This window comes from Oryza sativa, chromosome 10 (assembly GCF_034140825.1).
Source record: "Oryza sativa Japonica Group chromosome 10, ASM3414082v1".
In the NCBI taxonomy this organism is placed as follows: Eukaryota; Viridiplantae; Streptophyta; class Magnoliopsida; order Poales; family Poaceae; genus Oryza; species Oryza sativa.
In genome coordinates, this window is record NC_089044.1 from 16618437 (window position 1) to 16643049 (window position 24613).

At 49.0% G+C, this 24613-nt stretch overlaps 1 non-coding gene and 1 pseudogene across 1 annotated transcript; one reads left to right on the forward strand and one right to left on the reverse strand.

Annotated features, from left to right (window-relative positions):
- The first annotated feature begins 423 nt into the window (after positions 1-423).
- On the forward strand, positions 424-15571 carry LOC107279132 (uncharacterized; annotated as a pseudogene).
- Positions 15572-22598: 7027 nt separating this feature from the next.
- Positions 22599-23582, reverse strand: LOC112936624 (uncharacterized). The gene is made up of 3 exons (XR_010736880.1): positions 23109-23582; positions 22954-23012; positions 22599-22873 (listed from the first exon to the last, which is right to left on the reverse strand). It is a non-coding gene; the product is annotated as an uncharacterized protein (transcript).
- Positions 23583-24613: the final 1031 nt, after the last annotated feature.

Here is a 24613-nt window from a genome sequence, read left to right on the forward strand (position 1 = left end):
TGTCAATAATGGGCGGTCTCTTCAAGACTGCCACATCACCTGAGCGGCGCACGAATCTGGGCGAGCCGATTTGCTTCGCCTGGAGATACGGTAATGTCGCTTTGGTCGGCGAGCGTAATTAACGCGCGCACGATACGATCTATCTCGACTGCCGCAACCGCATATCCACCTCACGCGTCGCAAGCGGGCGAATGGGATTAGTGGAAGCGTGGGCGCGAGAAACGAGGGGGCGAAATAATGGGCGCGAGAAACGAGGGGCCGGGCACAGCGTTGGCAAGGGTATAAAGGCACTGAGGATAGGATTTGTTTCCTTCCTTTCGCCATCATTCCCCTTGCCTTCGCCGCTTGCGCCCTAACTCCTTCTTCCCTGCGCCCTTCTTTTGCCACACGCGCTCGCTCTCCATCTTCTTTTCGTCCGGCGCTATGGCACGGGGCTCCGCACTGCTTGATGGTAGCGTGCTGCCGCCTTCCCGCATCGTGAGCGAGAAGCAGGCTGGGTTGCCGCGCCGCTTTATGCCGGAATCTGCCACCGGCCGTGAGATAGTCATGCTGGGCGAGGGACGCCCGGCGCCAGACTACCCGGGGAGGTCCATCTTCTTTCTCCCCTTTGCAATGGCAGGGCTGGTTCCGCCATTTTCTTCTTTCTTCATGGATGTCCTGGAGTTCTACGATCTCCAGATGGTGCACCTTACCCCCAACGCAGTGATGACATTGGGCATCTTTGCTCACCTGTGCGAGATGTTCATTGGGGTGCGCCCATCTCTTCGGCTGTTCCGGTGGTTCTTCACCGTGCAGTCGGTATCGCCACCGTCGGTGGTCGGCGGCTGCTATTTCCTGCCGCGGGGGCCGGTGTTGAACCGCTACATCCCCTGCGCCCTCCGCAAAAAGTGGGATGACTGGAAGAGCGACTGGTTCTACACCCCCCTCGCCGACGAAGCGCGCCTCCGACTTCCGAGCCAGCCCCCGGCGCAGGCCTCCAGCTGGCGGGCGCCGGTAGATCTGGGGGATGGCTATGACGCCGTCCTCGACCGCCTCGCGGGCCTGCGATCCCAGGGGCTTACCGGGGCCATGGTGTACGGCGACTACCTCCGTCGTCGGATTGCGCCGCTCCAGCGGCGCGCTCGGGGCGCCTGGGAGTACACCGGGTCCGAAGACTACATGCGGACCCACCAGGGAGTCAGATGGGATTGGGCTCCCGAGGACTTCAAGATACTGGTCCAACGGGTGTTAAATCTCAACTCCGTGGAGGCGTCCCTTATCCCCCACGGTATCCTCCCCCTCTGCAGCGATCCAGATCGCGTCTCCATCTTGACCATTATGACGGCGGTCGGGGCCTCAGAGGAGCAGGCTCCTAAGGGCCATGACGGCGCAGGCGGGAGCCGCCGAGGGGATCAATCTACCCCCGGAGGGGGTCGTGCTTCTGGGCCCCGCGTCGGGGGCTCGGGGAGCAACCGCCCTACCGACGCCCGGGGGAAGAGGAAGCTGGGAGGAACACCTCCCCCATCTCCTCCCCGAGGGGGCGGGGCGGTGCGTGCCAGCAGCAGGCGCCCGGAGGGGGCCGCGCCAACATCGCAGCCCGAGGGGGAGCGCAAGAAGAAGCGGCTGCGTAAGATGGGGGAGACAGAACCATCCCGGGGAAACCTAATTTCCCCTCCAAGGTGGTCATTTAACCGACCCCCTCGCAGGTTCGTCCCACGCTCATTGCGACCGTCTTTTCTTCTATCCCAAAAGCAAGTTTTCTCTTATCCATCTTGTTTGCCTTCTGGTTTTTCTTTCTGCTTCAGTGACATCCCATCGCGTTCCTCCCACCATCCCAAGTCCGGCCAGTCCGAGGCCGAAGATCCGGCGGCCGCAGAGGCACGGAGGCGGGAATCTGACCGGCGAGAGGCCGCGGACCGCCTACGGGAAGCTGAAGAGGCCGCCCGGGAGGCCGCCCGGGCTCGCCAGGCTGAGGATACCGCTCGGGAGGAGGCCGTCCGGGCTCGCCAAGCCGAAGAAGCCGCTCGGGAGGAGGCCGCCCGGGTTCGCCAGGCTGAGGCGATGGCGGCTTCCGAGGCAGTTCGCGACGAGGCCGCGGGCGCCTCGCTTGGGCCCACCCCTTCGGGCGACGCCCAGGACCAAACAGGTCCGGGGGCGGCTCGCGACGAGGCCGCGGGCGCGTCGCTTGGGCCCACTCCTTCGGGCGACGCCCAGGACCAAACAGGTCCGGGGGTGGCCCGCGATGAGGCCGGCGCGTCCATTGGCGGGCCGAGCCGCGCGGCATCTTCTCCAAGGCAGCCCTTCCCCACGCCTTCCGTCGCCCCGCTGAGCGCAGAGCCCCTTCTGCAGGCCTTAGCCGCCGCAAATACCGCGGTGTTGGATGGGTTAAATGCCCAGGTGGAGGCCCTGCAGGCGGAGCGTGCGGAGCTCGACGCCGCATGGGCGCGTGTCGAGGAGGGGCGGCACTCGGTGGAGGCCATGGTGGAAGCGGGCCGCAAGGCACACCGCCGGCACGTCTCAGATCTTGAGGCCCGCAAGACGGCACTGGCGGAGATCGCTCGAGAGGTGGAGGAGGAGCGGGGGGCTGCCCTCATCGCCACCATTGTGATGAACGAGGCGCAGGACTCCCTCCGCCTTCAGCACGGGAACTGGGAGGCGGAGCTGAAGAAAAAGCTCGACGCCGCCCAGGGGGTCCTTGATGCCGCCGCTGCCCGAGAGCAGCGAGCGACGGAGACCGAAGCGGCGCTCCGGCGGCGTGAAGAGGCCCTCGAGGCGCGCGCCATGGCGCTGGAGGAGCGCGCCTGCGTCGCGGAGAAGGACCTGGCGGACCACGAGGCCGCCGTCGCCTCCCGGGAGACAACGCTGGCGGCGCACGAGTCTGCCTGCGCCGAAGAGGAGTCCGCACTCCGCCTCCGCGAGGACGCGCTTACCGAGCGGGAGCGAGCTCTCGAAAAGGCCGAGGCCGAGGCGCAACGGTTGGCGGACAGCCTGTCCCTCCGTGAAGCAGCGCTGACGGAGCAGGCCCGCCGCAATTTGGAATCCGTCCGCGCCGAGAGAGCCGCACTGGAGCAGCGGGCCGCCTACCTCGAGGCGCAGGAAAAGGAGCTGGACGCGAGGGCGCGCATCGGCGGGGCGGCTGCGGGCGAAAGCGACTTAGCCGCCCGCCTCGCAGATGCCGAACACACCGTCGCCGACATGCAGCGCGCGCTAGACTCATCCGCCGGGGAAGCCGAGGCCCTCCGTTTGGCGGGCGAGATAGGGCCCAGCATGCTCTGGGATGCAGTCTCCCGTCTGGATCGCGCCGGTCGGCAGGCGGGCCTCTGGAAGGGCCAGACGATGAAGTACTCCACCAACCTGGGAGGCCTCGCTCAGCACCTCTCAAAGATGGCCGGGGCTCTCCAGCAGCTCCCCGAGGAGCTCGAGAAGACCATCAAGTCATCCTCGAGGGACCTCGCCCAAGGAGCGGTGGAGCTCGTCCTGGCGAGCTACCAGGCCAGGGACCCCAACTTCTCTCCGTGGATGGCGCTGGATGAGTTCCCTCCTAGGACTGAAGACAGCGCGCGCGCGCAGGTCCGGGATGCCGCCGACCACATCGTCCACAGCTTCGAGGGCTCGGCCCCTCGGCTCGCGTTCGCCCCCAACTCCGACGAGGAGGGCGACGCCAGCAGTGCAGACGATAGAGACGACGAGGCCGGCGACCCGGGCGCATCGGATTGAGCCCCCAGGCCCCCGCTAATCTCCAATTTTTTCTTTTTCTTTCTTCTAAGGCCTTCAGGCCTCTTTTTTGTATAGATCAACTTAATCTGCAATCAAAAATGATGAAAAAATTCTTTGTGTTAATTTTATTTTGCTATGCGAATGAGATGAGGATGATCTGTGCCGTGGTCCTCTTTTTGTGTCTTAGCTTGATTTAAGGGCCCGTGCCCAAGTCCCAGTCCTCGAAAAGCGCGGGTCGGGGCTAGTGCCTGGGGAGATCCGCATGTCGAGACTGGCCAGGCCGGGAACGTGGTGACCGAGGGTTATGGGTGACCCGATTGTGGGTTTTTGCCGATTCCCCCCCGGAGTTCACCACGCCCCGGGGCACGGCTCGGTTCTGGGCCCCGTTTGGCGATTTTAGCTGACCGAACCGAGCCCCCGAGGGCAAGGTTGAGCACGAGTGACCTCATTTCAAGTCAAAATTCTTCAAAAAGGAAAAAACGGCACAGATACAGCCCTTAGGAAATTGAAAGTGCTTTTATAGAAATACTGAAATGAGAGAAATGAGAAAGTGCATATGTGGCAGCCCCCGGCCAACCCTGCACACCCGAGGGGGGGTGCGGGGTTGGCCCGAGCCCGAAACCTGACACCCGACCCCCCCCCTCAGGGGTAGAAGCGACGAAGGTGTTCGATGTTCCATGGGTTAGGCAACTCAGTGCCGTCGCCCGTGGCCAGCCGTATGGAGCCCGGCCGGGGGACGCCGATCACTCGATACGGACCCTCCCACATTGGTGAGAGCTTGCTCAATCCAGCACGCGTTTGGACGCGGCGTAGGACGAGGTCGTCGACGCAGAGTGATCGGGCCCGGACGTGGCGCTGATGGTAGCGCCGCAGGCTCTGCTGGTAGCGCGCGGCTCGGAGGGCCGCGCGCCGCCTTCGCTCTTCCAAGTAGTCGAGGTCATCTCTACGAAGTTGATCTTGATCAACCTCGCAGTACATGGTGGCCCGAGGAGACCTCAGGGTGAGCTCGGATGGGAGAACCGCTTCTGCGCCGTAGACGAGGAAGAAAGGCGTTTCCCCGGTTGCTCGGCTTGGTGTGGTTCGGTTCGCCCAGAGCACCGCTGGCAACTCCTCGATCCATGAATCGCCGTGCTTCTTGAGAATGTTGAAGGTCTTGGTTTTAAGGCCTTTGAGGATTTCTGCATTGGCGCGCTCCACCTGACCATTGCTTCTGGGGTGGGCAGGTGAGGCGAAGCAGAGCTTGATGCCCATGTCTTCGCAGTAGTCGCCGAAGAGTTCACTAGTGAATTGGGTGCCATTATCCGTAATAATACGGTTAGGCACTCCAAACCAGGCCGTGATGCCCTTAATGAATTTAAGTGCGGAGTGCTTATCAATCTTGATGACCGGATAAGCCTCGGGCCACTTGGTGAACTTGTCGATCGCGACATACAGGTACTCAAACCCGCCCGGGGCCCGCCTAAACGGTCCCAGGATATCGAGCCCCCAGACAGCAAATGGCCATGAAAGTGGTATGATCTGCAGGGCCTGGGCCGGCTGATGGATTTGCTTGGCGTGGAACTGACACGCTCTGCATCGCCGAACCACGTCGACCGCGTCATTGAGGGCAGTCGGCCAATAGAATCCTTGACGAAAGGCCTTGCCAACCAGGGTGCGCGAGGCAGAATGGGCTCCGCACTCGCCTTCATGGATATCGGCAAGAAGCTCAACGCCTTGTTCCCGAGGAATGCACTTCAGGAGGATTCCGTTAGCCGCGCGCCGATAGAGGGTCCCTTCTACCAGCACATAGCGTTTGGAAATGCGTTGGACGCGTTCACTCCCTTCGCGGTCCTCAGGTAGAGTCTTATCTGTGAGGTATGCTTGGATCTCAGAGACCCAAGCAATCAATCTAAGGGAGCTTGGAGCGCTCCCTTCGGGTCCCGAGGCCTGGACTCCGACGGGCCTCGGGGGCCGGTCAGGCGCATCCGTCTCCCCTAAGGGGTCAGGTCGCGCCGACGGCTGGGTAAGCCTTTCTTCAAAGGCGCCCGGTGGGGTCTGGGCTCGCGAGGACGCGAGCCGTGAGAGTTCGTCGGCAACCATGTTATCCCGTCTGGGCACGTGCCGAAGCTCTATCCCGTCAAAATGGCGCTCCATACGCTGCACTTGGCGTACGTAAGCGTCCATCTGCGGGTCAGAGCACCGGTACTCCTTACAGACTTGGTTAACGACTAGCTGGGAGTCGCCTAACACCAAGAGACGGCGGATCCCCAGTCCGGCTGCCACTCTGAGTCCGGCAAGGAGTCCCTCATACTCTGCCATATTATTGGTCGCTCGAAAGTCGAGGCGGACCAAGTATTTGAGGACGTCTCCATTCGGAGAGGTCAACGTGACCCCCGCGCCGGCGCCCTAAAGAGACAGGGAGCCGTCGAACTGCATCACCCAGTGGGCGGCGTGAGGCAGCTGCGAGGGATCCGTGCTGGCCTCGGGGATTGAGACGGTCTCTGGAGCCGGGGTCCACTCTACCACAAAATCGGCGAGGGCCTGGCTCTTGATAGCGTGGCGTGGTTCAAAGTGTAAATCGAACTCAGAAAGCTCGATTGCCCATTTTACCACTCGTCCTGTACCCTCTCGATTATGCAAGATTTGACCGAGGGGGTAAGACGTAACCACAGTGACCCAATGCGCCTGGAAATAATGGCGCAGTTTCCTCGAGGCCATCAGAATAGCGTAAAGCATCTTCTGGGCCTGAGGGTATCGGGTCTTGGCGTCCCGGAGGGCCTCGCTAACAAAGTAGACAGGCCGCTGCACTTTTCGGCGGGGCCGATCCTCTTCGCTAGGGGCCGTATCCCCGGGGCGCTCTTTGTCCAAGTGGCCTCTCGGGGCGCACTCGTCTTCTGTGCCGATGACCTCGGGGTCGGAGGATGACAGGGGCGGCCTTCCCACAGTGGCCTCGGGGCCGTCCTGGGGGTCGGGGGCTCCTGGCGTCGTCGGACAAACGGGCGAAGGGCCAACTCTGGTCGTCAGGGGCCTTAGGCCACCGTTCGACTCGGGGGCCTCTTCTCCCTGCTCCCTCCCGGGTCGAATCGGTACAGGGTTAGCCTCAGGGTCAAAGGGCGATAGATGCAGCCTACCCGCAGTGGCCTCGGGGCCTTCCTGAGGGTCGGGGGCGCCCAGCACCATCTGACGAGCGGGCAGAGGGCCGACTCCGGTCGTCAGGGGCCTTAGGCCACCGTTCGGCTCGGGGGCCTCTCCTCCCTGCTCGCTCCCGGGCCAAATCAGCACAGGGTGGGGGTGCGCGGAATGAGGATTGTCCTCATCGCGCTCCACAACCAACGCTGCACTAACTACTTGGGGGGTCGCCGCTAAGTAGAGTAGCAGGGGCTCATTTGGCTCCGGGGCGACTAGAACCGGAGGAGAGCTGAGATATGCTTTCAACTGAGTGAGGGCGCGTTCAGCTTCCTCCGTCCAAGTAAACGGCCCAGAGCGCTTGAGGAGCTTAAATAAGGGTAGCGCCTTCTCTCCCAGCCTCGATATGAACCGACTTAGGGCGGTCATGCAACCGGTGACACATTGCACATCCCTAAGTTTACTGGGGGGCGCATCCGCTCTATAGCTCGTATCTTCTCGGGGTTGGCCTCGATGCCTCGGGCAGAGACCAAGAACCCGAGAAGCTTACCCGCAGGTACACCAAACACACACTTATCGGGGTTCAGTTTTATGCGGGCGGAGCGGAGGCTCTCAAAAGTTTCCGCTAAATCTGAAAGTAACGTTTCCTGGTTGCGCGTCTTTACAACCAAGTCATCGACATAAGCCTCAACATTACGTCCTAATTGGCTACCCAAAGAAATTCGAGTAGTACGTTGAAAAGTAGGACCTGCATTCTTTAACCCGAAGGGCATTGTCGTATAACAATAAGTTCCTATGGGAGTAATGAATGCAGTTTTTTCCTCATCCTCCCTAGCCATGTGAATCTGATGGTAACCAGAGTATGCATCTAGAAAACACAAAAGGTCGCACCCCGCTGTGGAGTCGACGATCTGATCTATGCGAGGCAGGGGGTAAGGATCCTTAGGACATGCCTTGTTAAGGTCGGTGTAGTCGATGCACATCCGAAGCTTGCCGTTCGCCTTGGGAACGACCACCGGGTTCGCCAGCCACTCCGGATGGATAACTTCGCGGATGAATCCAGCCTCCAGAAGTCGCGCCACCTCCTCGCGGATGAAGGCTTGACGTTCCGGGGCCTGGCGCCGCACTTTCTGCCGGACCAGCCTTGCGCCCGGCCGTACGGCGAGACGGTGCTCAATCACCTCCCTGGGGACCCCGGGCATATCCGCCGGTCTCCATGCGAAGACGTCAGCGTTTGCCCGCAGGAAGGAGCCGAGCGCGTCTTCCTATTTGCCGTCCAGAAGACCACCGATCCGTGTGGTCTTGGACGGGCCGTCGCCCAGGGCAACCTCCTTGACCGGGACCTCATCGGACGTGACTATCCGCTGCCTCGGGGCGGCGGGGGCGGACGTGCCAAGCCTCTCGTCGCCACCCTCGGGCTTGGACACGACGGCGAGGCGGTCCGCACGCTGCTCCATACAAGCGAGCGCGACTTTGAGGTCGCCATGGACAGAGATGGGGCCGTTGGGGCCCGGCATCTTCATCTGGAGGTAGGCGTAGTGGACCGCCGCCATGAACTTCACCAACGCGGGCCTCCCCAGGACCGCGTTGTAGGGCAGACTGAGGTCCGCCACATCGAAGTTCACCCGCTCCGTGCGGAAATTGGCGGGTCCACCGAAGGTGACCGGGAGGTCGATATGACCTAGCGGCCAAGTGTGCCCCGGCGTCACGCCGATGATTGGCTGGGACGGCCGGAGTATCATCCCCGGGGCCTTGATGGCATCAAAGGCTGCGGGGGAAAGGATGTTGAGGGCTGCTCCTCCATCAATGAGGACACGCCCCAACTTCACGTTGCAAACGGTGGGAGAAACCACCATCGCAATCTGCCCTCCCCGGGCAACGCACGGCGGGTGGTCGGTCTGGTCGAAAGTGAGGGCAACTTCCGACCACCGCGCCCGGCGCGTCGCCTCATGAGTAGGGGCCGCGGCCAGAAGCTCTCGCTTCATAGCCTTGAGGCTCCGGCGAGAAACGTGAGCACACGCTCCTCCATCGACGGTGGCAATGGCGGCCCCAGGCTCTTGGAAACCTAGGTCATCATCGCCATCATCGATGTCCTCGGCGGGGGCCTTCTGCTTGGCCTCACTTCGCCGACGGCCGGAAGGAACCGCCGGGGACTTGCCTTCCCGGCGCTCCTGCCTCCTCTCCTCCTCCCACTTCCTTGTCCGCTCTGCCAAGCTTTTGACTGCGCGACAGTCCGCAAGGTCATGGAGGGAGGTGTTGTGGACGGTGCACCACTTGCCGGTAGGGCGCTCCCTGCTGGGAACGCTGGCCTCCTTCTTTTTGTCGCTCGCAGGCCTCCCCTTTCGGGTGGCCCGCGAAGCGCCCTCGACGGCGAGGACATGACCCTCGTCGTCGGAACGGACTGACCTCTTCTTCCTCCTCCTGTCACGCCGCCCTGCCTGAGCGGCGGATCCGGGGGCGGCCGAAGCTGCCACACCGGAACCGGAGGGGTTCCAAGTCCAGGCCTCCTCCTTGCGAGCCACTCGGTCCGCGAGCTGAAAAAGCTCTGCGGTAGTCTGGGGCTCTTTGGAGGCGATCTTTTCGAGCATGCGGTTGTGCCGCACGCCCCCCCTGAACGCGTAGATTACCGCGTGTGCAGGGATGCATGGTATAGTATTGCGGACTTGACAGAACCGCTGAATGTACGATCGAAGCGACTCATCGTCCCTTCACTGTACGGCGTGCAAGTCCGCTTCCTCACCGGGGCGCGGATACGTGCCTTGGAAGTTCATGGTGAACTGCTGGCACAAATCCTCCCAGGAGTGGACAGACGCGGGTGGCAAGTTCATTAGCCAACCCCGCGCTTGCCCCTTCAGGGCCATGGGAAAGAAATTCGCCATGACCCTGTCGTCTCCCCCGGCGGCCTCAATCCCGGTCGTGTAGACCTGGAGAAACTCGGCGGGGTTGACGCTGCCATCATATTTTTCGGCGATGGTGGGCCGGAACCTTGGGGGCCAACGGACATTCCGAAGACTCGCCACAAAGGCTCTACAGCCGACACCACCAACCGGGGGCACGGAGGGCTGATTCCCACGTCCGTGTCGAGGTGACACTCTGGACGAGGAAGCGCCCTCCGTTGCGTGGGCAGCACTTCGGTCATTACGCCGGCGCTCGATGCTGGCGCGGGCGTCCTGCTCCCCACGCAGATCTTCCCGGGTCGAAGGAGTCGACGAAGGAGTGGCAGCCGAACGGCGAACAGCGGCTGCCGCTCGTCGTGCCCTTCGTCTTGACGATGCGGAGCCGGTGGTAGCAGCACCAGAGGCCTTGGTGGCGGAGGACCGCCCACCAGCATCTAGGCGCTGCCGTGCCGTCATGACCAATTTGGCCACATCGTCCAGCCATCGTTGGGCTGGAGACTCCGGGTCAGGAACGACAGGCGGGTGGCGTAAGAGCGCGCCCGCAGCTTGGAGCGCGCCCTGGGGCGTGCTGCCGTCGCCGTAGACGAGGAGGCGACGGTCCCCATCTCGCCGTTCTCCCCCATCGCCCGCGATCGGTGAAGCCGCGGATCTTTCGACCCTTTCGAGCGCCTCCCCCTGCTTAGGACTTTGGCGTGGAGGGGGCGGTGGAGTACGAGCTCGACGGCGTGGGTTCGGCTCCCCGTCGTCGCCACTCACACTGGGAGAGAGGTCGGGCGCCTTTGCTTGCTCAGCCATGAGGCTGATCAAGAAAAACTTGACGCACACGGAAAAGTGCGAGAGCTCAGAAAACACACGCTGAGCCCCCTACCTGGCGCGCCAGATGACGGAGCGCGGTGCTCCTCACCGGGAGACCGCACAGGCCCCCCTTTGCCGGTTCGGCCGGGGGCTCAGGGTGAGATCTCAAGCTCTCCGTGTGTGTGGGAAGATCGCGACCTCTCAAAAGAGCATGAAACTCAAGCGATGTATACAGGTTCAGGCCGCTGAGAAGCGTAATACCCTACTCCTGTGTTTTGGTGGATCTGTGTATGAAGGAGCTACAAAGTGTCAGCTAACCTCTCCCTTGCTCTAGGTTCCGAATCTGGAAAAGATCATCCTCCTTCTCTATGGGCAAGGTCCTCCTTTTATACTTCAAGGGGATACCACATGCACCCCTCCCTTTCCAAACTGGACTTTTCTTCTCTTCATAAATGGACGGAGATTTGCACGGTCATCCTCCGAACACCCTCCTGACGGGACGGCACACACCTACCTCCACTTCTGCCTGAGGCGGGCACATCGTGGGAAAGTGGCTGTGTGCTGACGACATGAGCAGTGTCAGACCGGTCACAAATCGGTCATTCTTGTCCACCACGCGTCGGCTTAGCAACGTGCATGTTTGCCCTTCTTCAAACAACATCTTGCTTGTAATGGTTAGGATGAAGCCTGGCATATATCGATCGGGGCTAACGTGTCATCTCTGGGATGTAACACGCTAGCTCCAGCCGGGGACGAGTGCCTAGAAGCTTTCGTCTTGACGGGATGGGGCGAAGCGTGCGCCAGACCGCCTGTCGCCACCTAACCCGCGATTTGACCGGTCTGTGACTGGTCACAGACCGGATAATCGAGTGCACTGCACTACACTTCGTGCGGCGTGACACGCTTAGCCAAGGCGCAATAAATGCGGTTAGGTGAGCCCCGCTGTGCTCACCTAACCCATACACGTGGAGAAGAAACGCGAGGGGTCGGGGCGCCTCGGCCCTCGGGGGCGAGGCAGGAGTGGTCCGACCCCCCCCCCCCTCGGGGAGACCAAGAGGTGGGCGCACACATCACCCTCGGGCCCGACGTCCCCCGAGGGTGCTAGGCCACGTGGGCGATTGTGTCTGCCTCAAGCCTCCAGTCATGATACCCCCGGTCCCATGTCACCGACAAGTGATTATTCTCTTTTTTAAAATTTTGTTATCACCTGTTGAACTGCCGTACCCTGTCGAACTGCGGTTATTCAATAGGTACCCTGTCGACGTACTAAACTTGCGATTTCACCTAACCGGCCTATATTTTTACGATTTTCCATTAAAATCGTATTATTTTTTTAAAAAAATTCGATAACACATTGCGGTGGTCAATGCATGTAGAGACTAGCAATCTGGCAAACTGATATGTGATCAAACGACTATGCTGGACCGATGATCAACCACGACTGACCTGGTTGCAGGGGTGGTAATGGGTTAAGGCCATGGGCCTTTTCAAAACCCATCTCAACCCTTAAATATTTTTAGCGCAAAAAACTATTAAATTTTAGCACAACCCTTTATAGGTCTGGCCCTCACAATTTGTAGGTCAAAATTAATGTTGGGCTAATTACCACGCCTGCCTGGTTGTTGCTTCCATTAATTATCTGCAGAGAGAAAAAAAAAACCTACGACCCGTTGCCAAGATTCAAGTCAATAACATAAAGTGGATGGTTGACATTTGTTACTATGAAGTTATTTAACGCAGTGGTGTTCCTACGTGCAAATACCTGGTGACATGAACAAATCGGACATAGTGCTTCTATTTTTAACTATTTTATATCGTATTAATCATTATATTAGTTTAAGAAAACAGACTGTAAGTATATCGAGCACTTGATTATTTTTTTTCTAGAATCACCACTGAATTATCCATACAAGCAGTAGGGGTTGCTCTTTTCAATCATGTGTCAACTCACGTATGGTTCAAGATCCAGTTTTGATTTTATCATAGAATAAGTTCATAAGTTTTACTAATTTATGATATCATATTGAACATTAGTTTTGTAGTAGAATAACTTTAGAAACTCTACTACTTTAAGTTTGTGATATAGAATACGGAGTAGTACTTTGAAGACAATTCTGCAAACGCCCTATCTCCTTTTTAAGTAATTATTGATCATCGAAATCTTAAAGTTTAACTAAATCTTATTTTACGGGATCGAGTCCTATTGCTTAGAGTGTGTTGAGTCACATCATGAGTTCATGACCACAAGAGTTATCCACCATCCAAAATCATGACATTTATTTCTCCGGTCGGTTGATCACAAAATCCGTCAGGGAAAAATGGATTTGGGGTAACACATGATGATGATGTTGGTGATTCGCTGGCCGTATCGATCGGAAGGTTGCTTTTCCTCCAACTACGTTCAAAAGGGAGAACGTTTTCGGGTTAAAAACAAGGGTAAATTGGAACCATGCCATTATAATTTTTGCAAATAAGAAGAAGGGTTGGGGGTTGGGGTTGCATGCTTTACAAAAGGAGCACTGATGTGATTGAGATATATTCCAAGTAGGTGATTTGGTTATCTTACATGTACTTATGTACTTGATCGAACATGCTTGTAGAGCAATAATTATTAGAGAATTTATTCTACGCCACTGAGTTTACTTTAGTTCTTCTATCAACTTTTTCTCTTTATTAATATGACACTGAATTTGTTAAATTCTTCCCCGCAAAAGAAAAAGAATTTGTTAAATTCTTTTGCAATGTACTATTAGGGTAGATACTTTTCAAGAAAACTACCTAAAATACCCAATAAGTCATACAAGGACAAACAATTGATTGACCCACTTTCAGAAAAAAAAATATAAAAGTTTTTGTGTACATAAACTTCTTACAAAATATAGAAGTTTGTGTGTATTTTAATATTTTCTTTCATTTTTTTCCAAAACTATTTTTATGTAGCATATAAAAGAAGAATCACATACGCCGCATAAAAAAATTGTATAGCATGTGAATAATGATTTACATAAAAAAACATTTACACAAGAGTATTCTATTCGCATATAATTAAAACATATATCATTATGGTTAAGGAAACAATTTCCTTTCAGTCATAAATTTTGAATTTTTAATTACTTAGTTTCTCTTGTTAAGCATCTAATTGGCTGGAAATCTATAAATTTTCATGCATTGGAATTATTATACTCCTACAGAGTACATCATCAAGGATGCTCAGTGCCGTCTAGCAAAAAAACTGGTATACTGATAGGGGATTACACACCCCCTGAGAGCGTACGAGAGTAAATATCTGGCACTAATATAAGGTCAACATCACCAGTTATTTAAATGAACTGATACTAATGTATTCAGTGTCGGTTTTTTAATAAATCATCACTGATATAAGACCAATGTCGGTTGTTTAGGTAAATCGGTAAGCTCATCCATCAAGAAAGCCGATCCGATAGGGAAAAAACAACTAAGCGGGTGTTTAGATCTTTGGTGTAAAGTTTTGGCGTGTCACATCGAATATACGGATATACATTTAAAGTATTAAACGTAGACTAATAACAAAACAAATTACAGATTCTGCCTGTAAACTGCGAAACGAATTTATTAAGTCTAAATAATCTATCATTAGCAAATGTTTACTGCAGCACCACATTGTCAAATCATGAAGCAATTAGGCTTGAAAGATTCGTCTCGCAATTTACATACAATATGTATAATTAGTTATTTTTTATATTATTTAATACTCCATGCATACGTCCAAACATTCGATGTGACAGGGTAAAAAAATTTTGCCCGGGGATCTAAACAGGCCCTAATAAACATCTCCTATTCTCCTTCTCTCCCTCCCTCTCTCTCTCTTGCTCTCCCTCTCTTCTATCCCTCCCTCTTGCTCTCCATCTCTTTGTGGCAACCGCACCGCTGCTACAAGCGGAGATGGATAGCTCCTCCAATCTCCTCCCATCTCTAAACCACCGGCGGCATCATCCTCTTCGGCTCTTCCCCCTGTTAGTTTCCGCTAGGATTTTTGCACTGCAGTCGCCTTTGCCCCATGTCCTCCACTCTCCCTAGTTTCTGCTAGGATTTTGTTTCTTCTCTTATTAAACCACATCATCCTAATTATTTCTAGCCTTTGAATGATATATCTATGATTTAAATTATCTCTTCTTTCTTCTCTCATAAAACCATGCTTGGTAACTAGGAGAGAAGTATCTGCAATTGAGGCATGGGTTCATACACACAGGGGATCAAATCCTGAAGATACTAACACACTGAACACAGAAGAAGCCACTTTATGCTTGGTAATTTTCTGAAATTTTCAATAGTTTCCACATTTACAGTATAATATTTTAAAAACTGATGGTTACCTGGACAGGAGCGATATAAAACCAAGGCAACGGAGTTGAATGGTCCAGACTTTGATTGGATGAACTCCCCTGTTGACTCAAGGGCCTTATATGAATGTTCTTGCGGTAGACCACATGGAAAATGGGCAACATTTAATGGGATGGTTGATGATATATAGTGAGGCCATGGCTGAGATCAAGAGAAGATCTACATCTTCAACAGCTAACAAGCGTCGACGACAAGAAGAAGATGACCATGAAAGAGCAAGGCTGATCGAGGATGCTCGTATAGCAAAGGAATATGCGCAACGAGTGCTGGAGTGGAGTAGTGGCCAAGACAGCTACAATAACACTATAAAACTTATTCTTGAGGTGCAATCTGTCATATACCTATCATTTTTATTAGCATAATTCTAAAGCATTAGTTTTTAATTTTGTGTGCTAAATATTTGAATTGAAGAGTGTTATCCAGCATACTGGAATGCCTCTACCTGTTGCAATTCCACATCCACCGCCGCCGCCGCCACCACCTACATACGGAGTTTATCATTTTGCAGATCAATCTACGGTGAATGTATGTGGTCATGTTTCTATTAATATTGCAGATGTGTCCTAGAGATAGATTTTTTTTACCTTGCAATATCCAGCAATTTCAATGTCATTTTAGTGTCGTTTACTATACATATGCAACCATTCAAGTGTAGCAGTGTCATATTTATCAATTGATACTAATAGTGTAATGTCTCAGTGGTCTTTATGCTCATCGTCTAGTTTATTCTATACTTACTACTGCAAATCAATGTTTTGTTCAATACCATTTGTTACAATTACATGAAAACCATTAAATTTCACCAATTGTGCTTTCAAATTTCTATGTTGGATAGGCTCGTAGCAGTGGCTCAGTTGTTGGAGCTGAAGGAGAGAATCATGCTGGGACTGCAACTGTTGGAGCCGGAGAAGAGAATCATGGTGGGATTGCAGCTAGAGAGGAGAATAATGGTGGTATTGCAGTTGGCGAAGATAATCCAGAAGAAACTTTGGCCAGAATTTCTCTAGGCATGTTTGGAGGGCATATTAATGCATCTGGCAGTGCAGTGGAAACTACTCCCCTCCTTTGGAAGAGCTTGGCCCATTTTGATTTTAGAATGTTTGGAAGAATTGCACTGAAGTGTGAACCTTGATGCAAGTGTTGAATGCAGCTTCTTTGTTCTTGGATAGTTTTGTTTCATATTAGCTAGCTGCAAGCCCTCTATTTTGGAACCTGATGGAGGCTATGACTTCTTATGTATTGAATTTCTATGAAACTATGACTCTATTTTCCATGAATTTGGTTATGTGGCATGTGACTTATCAAAGTAATGGTTATTCATGGAAAATTTGTGTGAGCTTGGGTTGATTTGGTTTCTCAGATTAGTGATCTACATTACCCATTTAATTATTTCAAATTTGAGTGGATTGCCTATTTAATTTAATATTCAGATATTGCATATAAACGAATATCCCTACTATTATAACATTTTGAAGGGAAATAATTGTGATATGGAACAAATAAGAAATTTATATTAAACAAATAGATCCCTACAGTTTTAGAAACCTAGGGGAAGTTACTTTACATACTGGATACAATGCCATGGCTGTGTTTAGTTAGATTCAAAGTTTGGATTTTGATTGAAATAGGAGATGATGTGATTGAAAAGTTGTGTGTGTATGACAGGTTGATGTGATGGAAAATGACTGAAGTTTGGATCCAAATTTTGGATCTAAACACAGCCCATGTCAGCCAAGTTCCCTACCATTTCAAATCCTAGGGATCCTTTTCGTTCCCTGCGCTTTTACAATTGAAATCGTAGGGCACATCTAGTTCCCGGCGAATAATTTCCCATGGAAGTTTTCCCTAAGAAAAGGCCTAGGGAACTTGTTTCCCTACTAGTTTCAGCTCATTCCCTACTAGAAAAAACAATAGGGGACATGGTGAGTTCATCTCAATTATTTTAAGCTCAAAATTATATCAATTTGTTTTAGTTTTAACAATCATATTGCATCTTAATTATTTGTACATATTATACAACTTAATTTCCCTCAGCAACACGGTGGGGGTATTCATCTAGCTACTCTCTCCGGGCCGATAATATTAATCGTTTTGAACAAGAGTAAAGTCAAACTTTAAAATCTTTGACTATAAATAATTTCTAAAATATTTATCTTAAAAAATGGAAACCATATGTGTAGATTAATTTAAAAAATGCTTCAATAAAATCATATATTTGTTGATATTTCTATATATATTACAATAGAAAATAGTTGTCAAAGTTACTTTTTATAGACCGTGCTCTTGTAAAAAATGACGAGTATTATCAACCTGGAGGGAGTAGTTGTTACTTAAAAGTTATAACTCTTGAATTTTTTTTTTAAGTGCATGCATCCTCTTTATACGGAGGGGAGCATTAAGAATTCAAGGGGGCTAACTGAAATAATGCTTGTCAGAGAAACCTCTTTATTGTTCTTTTTCTCTGTATACTTACGGAGTGAAATTGTGAGTATTTTAGTTAGGGATGAAACTTCCTGAAGTTGCTTCACAGAGCGCTCTCTAGATGCCATGAGAGAGACAGAGATACTTAAATTGAGCCAAAGAGGTATAGCAAAATTGTAGCCATAGTGGTGTCATACACTTGATCCAGGCCGGGACGTCAGTATGCTATCAGTCTATCACATAGGTATAGCAAGCTACCTAGCAAGAAAACCCACCAAACAACACCTCATCACGCACTCATTAAGTTTCCACATATGTAGGTCAAGTCCAAGTCAAAGTCATTTACCTAAGCAAAAACAGCCCAAACAACATCAACAACAACACATCTGATAATGCACGCACATACATGGGCTAATGACTAGCTAGTTTGCTGCCCAGTTCCATGCAATTTCTGGTTGCATTATGCAGCCTAGCACGGCTAGCATGCAGCTCTTCCCGTATGACTAAAAGTAATAAAATCCATCGGACGATATATACTATGACTCAGGCATTCGATTTATTTATTTTTAAAAAAATAGGGTGTTATTTACTCTTTTAGAAAATTCCAAATACAATTGTTTCATCACTTAGTTCAATATTTTGTTCATTTGATATTAAAAAAGTGCAACTACAATTAATGTATATTAATTGCATGTCTGCAACACGGATACCCACAAAACAAAACATTATTCCCAACTACGACTAAAACATCGAAAGAATTCATAAAAATTAGAACTTGAAATATGAAACAAAGTCAAATTTCATTGGACAACATTTGTTTCTCACATGTCGAACATCAAATTTCAATGGTTAATATATATATATTTTTAATAAAATATAATCATGTAAGTTGTTGTAAAGATATAATTTTAACCGAATACAATGATGTGTGTTTGATCATAATTAAAGTAATTTTAAAAGAATAATTTAAATCTTAATACTTTAATAGTGATGCATGTATATAAGAGTATATAAGGCCTTTCACAGTGCGTAGACGTGGAGCGTTACTTCGTTGCGCTGGCTAGGAGATTCCCCTCCACCTCGGCTTTGGTCGCGCCACCATATGGTCGTTCGTCTCTCTGTTGAGGAACGAAGAACCTCGTCAGAAAATGTCAGGCAGAAGGGTAAAGAACTCGAACGAGCTGCGTTGTGGGAGAGATGCGCGTCCCCGTGCAGTCCCTTAGCACTGACTACCCATACGATTTTGGCGGCAGCACGGTAGGAGGAAGCAGAGGTGGCCGCCGGAGTAGGGGGGAAAACAACGACCGGAGTAAGGGAAAGACGACGACTACGAGGGATATACCAAGGGCTCCTCCACCGCCATCTGACAGATCCGTCAGTGAACGTGGAGGAGAGAAACGGCGCCGGTAGCCTACGACGGGACTAACGACCCTAGCGCCCTGATTTGGTCAACGTTGAAGCTCCACGACAGTCGTCGAGGGGAATGGGGCCACTCCGAGCTTGACGGCAGGCGACAGCTGTAGCCCTGCTCAGCGCCGCCGCCGACTAGATTTGTGTCGCCAAGCTCCATCTCTGGCCGTGCCGCCCCGCGTCTCTGTGCTGATGGTGGCACACGAGCTCGTCGCTGCGAGAGGTGCAACCTTGATTTGCCACGGCGAGGGACGAGCGGGTGGTGGAAGGGCTCGCTCCGCCGCCCTTGAGCTCGGTTCGCGCCGACCAGGCTCGATCCGCCCACCGACCATGATCCCGCCGAGCTCGTTCCGTCCAGGTTAGGAGGAGATGAGGAGTGGGGTGCCGGCAAAGATGGAGGAGGGAGAGGCGTCGCCGACACTTCCGACGAGAGAAACCGGGAGAGGGAGTGATGGCCGACGGGGAGAGGTTGGGGGAATAGAGAGTGATGGTTGTTTTATATTCTCTTTGTGATTATTTTGTGGTTGCTAGGGTCCCCTCTATAAAATTCTAGATTTATCAGATTCGGAAGGACTGGAATAGAAAACATAAGGGCTGAAATAGAAAATTTCGTGTCTAGGGATTCTGCACTGTGGGATGAGTTTCTTTGAGTAGTTCTATCCAATGTGGAAGCAACTTTTTCATAGGGCCATTCAGTTTGAGTAGCTTGCATGGCTAAGACCTTTCTTAGTTTGGGAAAATTTTTGGGTTTGGTTGTCACATTGGATATATGAACACACATTTGAAGTATTAAACGCAGTCTAATAACAAATTATAGATTCCACCTAAAAACTGCGAAATGAATTTATTAAGCCTAATTAATCCGACATTAGCAAATGTTTACTATAGCACCACATTATCAAATCATGGTGCAATTAGGCTTAAACGATTCGTCTCGCAATTTACACGCAAACTTATAATTGGTTTTTTTTGTTTTGTCCACATTTAATACTCCATGCATGTGTCCAAACATTCGATGTGATGGGTAAAAAGTTTTTGTTTTGGGAACTAAACAATGCCTAATGACCCAAGAGGAGAGATGATGCATGAGGCTAAGAGAAAGGAGTCTGACATGTGCAGAGGCAGGAGTAATAGGGTATGCTTGGAGATAAGAGCAAGTGCTATGGTAGATGTGACTAGGCAGGAGTAGTAGGGTATGTTTGGAGATAAGAGCAAGTGCTATGTGAGATGTGACTACCCCTTTAATTTTATCCATATCATTTACTCATAAACTAAGAGACAACCTATATAATATGTCATATATAGTACACAAATACTAATATCTCTAATACTTTCACACCGTTCTTGAAGTTTGTGTAGAAGTTATCTCTTGATTTAGGGGTGACTCATCATCTCTTTCCTTCACTCCATCACTCAATCCAACATGGCACTTTTTATGGCCAGCACATAGAGCATCACTACTTGTCCAATGGGAGAGAAGCAGAGCAGTTACCCGATCTTTGGGCATAGATAAAAACCATGTACTCCCTTAGTTCTAAACAAATCTTACGTTAAACTAGATAAAATTATATTGATACTATCATAATTATTTTTTAAAAGGAAAAGGTTTGGGGTAATTCGTACTTTTTCTTTTTCTAAAACAAACATTAAAATTTGATATGATGAACATATTAGTATAAATGTATTGGTATAATTAAAGGTAAAAAGGAAAATACTTTTAAAAATGCATTAGTTGAGAAGCGAGAAGCGAGAAGGATAAGTTTTTAACAAACCTTTTGAATACAAATTGAAACGGATGGAATATATATGATTTTGACAAACCCGCTATATATATAGCAGCTGGTGTTTGATGTCTAATTAACTACTAATCCTCATGGAAGCGCCAGTATCTGAATCTATGGTTGTAAATATATTCATGTGTGCCTATACGAAGTAGTAGATGCATTATTTGGAAAAGTTAATATTTTTAATCTTTTAATAAATTAAATTAGTAATACTAGACATATTATACGTACCACACCTAGAGTGTGGTACAACTAAAACGTAGCTCAAAATAATAAAATTTCCACTGCGAAAGTATTTGAGGTTGATATCTCTATTGTGTCTACTAGTAAAATTTTTACTATTATGTATTTGAGGATAATATAACTTGCAGCAAAAATATTACTATGTGAGTAGCATGTTTTAATTATATATTGTCCCAAGATGTATTTTAGCGCATCCGTTACTGTATGTTATGCATGTGTGATACTATTAGTTTCATATTTAAAATAAGAGTAAATTTCATAAAACTACAGATACTATGATCAAACTATCACAAAACTACAGATTTAAGGAGTTGTATCACAAAACTACACATTTAGCACCAAATTTGTCACAAAACTACCCATTTAAGATGAAGTGTTACAAAACTACACGTTTAGTAACTAAATTATCATAAAACTACGGTTTAGAACCAATTTAATCATAAAGTAATAATGTTTATTGCTCCACCGTAACAATGGTGCTAGGGATTTAAACTCCAAAAGTTGTAGTTTTGTGATAAGTTCAATATTAAATATGTATTTTTATGATACTTAACCTAAAATCTGCAGTTTTGTGATAAATTTGATGCTAAATGTGTAGTTTTACGATACAACTCCTTAAATCTGTAGTTTTGTGATAATTTGATCAAAATACCTGTAGTTTTGTGAAATTTACTCTTAAAATAATTATTACATAATAATATTAATTATTGATAGCACATTATAAAAACTAAAAAAGGTGTGCTAAAAATTTGTCGAAGGATCTCTCCATCTAATTCAGTTTTTTTGGCTGTTGCATCGCACTTGAGTCTAAGGCTGAGTTTAGAATAAAGGTGAGGATTGAGTTATTTTTGGTACGGAAAACGAGACAAGATGAGATGAGTCATTAGGGCAGTCCCAACCCTCCACCTGGGATGGTGTCTATGATATTAACTACATTGCCATGTAAGACTTTTAACTTATGTGACACTATATTAATTAAGAGAGAGAGAGTGAAGAGTGGAAGAAACTGGGTCTTATGCAAGACACAGCTTCAACACGAGAACCTATGCACTAGACACTATCAAGTTTTTGCATTGGGAGAGAATAGTGTCTTCATAATAGATGAAGAATAAATATGATTGGTAGAGAAGAGAGATGATGTATTTATTAATGGCCCACTTTAAGAAAACATGGGTTGTGGAGTGTAGTTTCTATTGTGATGTCTTATTAACATGGCACTATAGACACTGCTTATGGACACTATGGGTTGGGACTGCCCTTAGCACACCATTGATGAACTATTATAAACTTGAAAAAATATATTTATTTGACTTCTAAAAGAAATTTTAAGTAAATTTAGAAAACACACTCACGAAAAACGATAGAGTAGCCCACCTAACTGCTCTTTAAAACTCAGCCTAAGCCATTAAAAAGTAGATTTAAGATTCCAAAATCATGAGAAACTGAATAGACACCGGTCAAAGTAATCATGAGAAGCTAAATAGACACTCTCTTATCTACCATATAATTCGCCAACACCTTTTACTCATCTTTCACTCCTACACTCTTACATTCATCACTCAACTAGGGATGGCAGCGGGGCGGGGCGGGGCCGGGTTGGGCTGGAACGCCCCCGACCCCGACCCCCGACTTCACCCCCCGCCCCCGGCCCCGACCAGTGATGCGGGTTGAAAACATCCCCCGCCCCCGACCCCTGCGGGGCCCCGCAACCCGACCGGGGCCCCGCATTGGGTAGCATCTCCATCCAATCAGCTCAAAAAATACAACACAATCATCATTTCATCAAAAAGAAATATTGTACATAATTAACACAACATCAAAAATAGCATGAATACTTCAATTTCATCATAAAAATTCAGCAAGAACACATTGATGATATCCATAATTTCACACAGTTACACACTAACACACATGAGTTCAACTGTTCAAGCGAATCAAGCCTTCAAAGTTCAACAGTTGAATTGTTCAACACATCACACACAGCAAGCAAATTCAGTCTCACAGAAATATAGAAGTCTTAATATACTATTACATTGCCAACATAATAAAATATATAGGTAGATAGTTTGCAATTGCAGGCTTTCTAGCCCATCCTTCACTTATGAAATCTCCACCTCAAGCTTCAGTGACAGTAGATGCTTCCTGAAATCAAAATTAGAGGAAGCAACTAAGCATTGTATGTTATAGTAATAAAAACAATAAAGTGGGAGTGTAGGACATACCGATTCTGATTCATCGTCAAGTACCGTGTTCAATGCATTGGTCTTGTTAGCAATTTCAGCTATCAACATATAATGTGATTTGCAATTAGATGAAATGGAAGAAACATGAAAGGACAAATTAAACTTGAACGATACAAAAGCAAAAATGAAATTACCTAACATATCAGCACGACCCCATGCTTGCACACACATAAGTGCCTCCACAAGATCAGGTTTAAGCTGATTACGATTTGGAGTTATCACCCTCCCACCAGTACTAAATGCTGATTCAGATGCTACTGTTGTAATAGGGATTGCCAAAATGTCCCGGGCAATCTGTCTCAAAGTTGGGTACCTAATGCCCCCAAACTTCCACCAATTGATAATATCAAAATCTTGTGTCCTAGGCAACGGTTTCTCTTCCAAATACAAATCTAACTCAGTGCGAATCTGTGAGGAAGAGGCAACAGTTTGTCCAGACATATACTGATCAAATATATCATCCACCAAATCAAATCCCCCTGGAGGGGCAACACTTGAAGAAGCACTAACTCCATCTGAAGTTCCAACACCCTCCTCAACATGATTTTGGTATTGTAGCACTAACTTATTCAAGTCTTCTTTCACAGCATTAACTTTTCTTAGTGCCACCTCTTCTCCATAGATTTGTATAAACATAGCATTCAACATATGAAGTTTATATCTAGGATCCAAAACACTAGCAATAGCCAAAATACCATGCACATCCTTCCAATACTTCTCATATTTGGCTGACATCAATTTAGTCATTGTTATAATGTTTGGATTAGCACTAGTTGACCATTTTCTCATAGCCAAATAAATACCACAAGCCTTAGGAAAGAAAAGATTTGCAGTACAATACTTACTACCAGAAAAAGCCTCTGTTGCATCATAAAAAATCTTCAATCTATCACAAAGCTCCCTAGCAAACTTCCAATCATCATTTGATGGACAATAAGGAGTATACATTTTTTCACGAGTTCCAAGTTTTGTAAAGACATCTTGATACAAAACTGCAGTGCTAAGCATGAGATAAGTAGAATTCCATCTAGTTTTGCAATCAAGGGCAATTACTTTCTCATACTTAACATTTATTTGTTGGGCCTGTTTTTCAAATTTCTCATGTCTCTTTGGTGTTGCTGTCCAAAATGAAACACTCTCACGAACCTTCTCAATGATTTTATCTAGGATAGTCATTCCATCTTTCACAATCAAATTCAAAATATGTGCACAACAACGCATATGCAGCAATGAACCATTTAACATAAGAGTATCAGCAGGCAACTTATCTAGCATTGTCCCCAATAGGTTCTCCATTAACTTGTCATTGGTGCTGCAGTTGTCAAGTGTGATAGTAGACAGCCTACTCTCCAAGTTCCAATCAGCAAGAACCTCATAAATAATTTCACTTATAAGATCAGCGGTATGAGGTGCTGGTACATAAATAAACCTACAAAACATAAAACACCACAAGAGAACATTAGTATAGAGTTAAACAAATGTAAGAAGCATGATATAGCATAATGTGCAGCACATATTCAATATACCTCAAAAGAAAACTCTTCAATTTCCATTCATCATCGATGAAGTGAGCGGTGATTGCCATATATCCTTTCTTTTGATGAGTTGCTGTCCATAAATCAGTAGTAATGGCCACACG